This window comes from Panicum hallii, unplaced genomic scaffold (assembly GCF_002211085.1).
Source record: "Panicum hallii strain FIL2 unplaced genomic scaffold, PHallii_v3.1 scaffold_83, whole genome shotgun sequence".
Taxonomy (NCBI): Eukaryota; Viridiplantae; Streptophyta; class Magnoliopsida; order Poales; family Poaceae; genus Panicum; species Panicum hallii.
The window spans coordinates 112,819-114,216 of record NW_020356224.1 but is presented as its reverse complement, the minus strand read 5'-3'; the positions used below and the strand labels follow the sequence as shown (position 1 = coordinate 114,216).

At 46.4% G+C, this 1,398-nt stretch overlaps 1 long non-coding RNA gene across 1 annotated transcript; it reads right to left on the bottom strand.

Annotated features, from left to right (window-relative positions):
* Window positions 1-281: 281 nt before the first annotated feature.
* LOC112878616 lies at window positions 282-916 on the bottom strand. Its single transcript, XR_003225814.1, has 3 exons — window positions 806-916; window positions 461-708; window positions 282-364 (listed from the first exon to the last, which is right to left on the bottom strand). It is a non-coding gene; the product is annotated as an uncharacterized LOC112878616 (long non-coding RNA).
* Between the last annotated feature and the right edge of the window lie 482 nt (window positions 917-1,398).

Genomic DNA, 1,398 nt, shown 5'->3' with positions numbered 1-1,398 from the left:
AGAACCAGTTTTTTGGTGAAGCTGCACCTTGGATCGGTTTACTTTATTCTTCGAGATTTCTCCTGCACCACAAATGCAATACAAACTTCTAATGATAGGCATAGTTTGATTGCATGTTAACAAAAGCAGTGATGCAGGCCATGGACCTGATTCTTTGGGTCACACCAGTACTTTACGAGCTCGATCCACTCCTCTGTCTTCATTTTAGGTGGAGGTTCTTTGGCCAACAGCTGTTCCATTGTGAGGGACTCGTCGAAGTACTTCCTTTTTAGGTGATACCTCTGCTGCTTTACTCCCTTCTAATGATATCAGTGCATGCAGATTTGCTTGGTCCATCATTCTTAACATCCACATCCAACCTATTCTGCAGTCACACAAATCATTTATTTGACAAAATTTCTTACATGGGAGTAGAGCTTAGTAATGAAAGAAAGTAGTTGAAGTGAATTAGGTGTCTCACTGCCACTTTATCAAGCACTTTTTGTACTTCTACTGGCCCCCCATCTTTTTCATAAAGCTTCCAAGATGTGTAGATAGGCAGCTTGTCTCTAAGAGCTACACCAGTTTCTGATGCCAGCTTCGCTGCTTGAAGTGGGACATCAGGTCTTTTCTTCCCTTCAGCCACTTTGATAGGCAGCTTGTTTCCTCTCTTTATCATCTTCTCTAAGCCAAGCCCTATGGTTTTCTTGCGGACTTCCTTTCGGGGCGCTGCATTGGCAAATAACATGCAAAATGGGTTATTATAGCAGCCACAAATGTAGATATTGAATGTAGATAATAGTGGTTGGAAACACATATTGATTACCAGGAACAAAGTCACCAACTGGTTCTCCTTCAATTGTATGACCCTCTGAATCGGCATCAACTTGGTCATTTGCGTCATTGATGTCATTGCTTTGCCTAGAGCTCTGTACACCTAGCGAGGTTTCTACAGGAACTGATTGGTTAACACTAGTCGTGGGAGTAACTTGTGGAAACACGGTAAGGATGGGTGTAGGAGTAGGAGTACTATGCTCAGTGTTTCCACTATGCGTAGATATGGGTGCACTGGTGCTGGGTAATCTAGAAGCACTGGAAATGGGATTAGTTTTAGGGTTGGCTTTCGAAGCGGTCTTAGCAGGCAAGCGCAATCTTTCCCTAGGTGGTGGACGCCCTCCTGGCGATGCCATGGTTGCCTGTTGCCTAGTCAATCTGGTAGGCGTGCACGGTGGTAGCTGGTTTGCATCCTTAGGTGGTGGACGGCCTCCAGGCGATGCCATGGCTGCCTGTTGCCTAGTCAATCTGGTAGGCATGCACGGTGGTAGCTGGTTTGCATCCTTAGGTGGTGGACGGCCTCCAGGCGATGCCATGGCTGCCTGTTGCCTAGTCAATCTGGTAGGCGTGCACGGTGGCAACTGG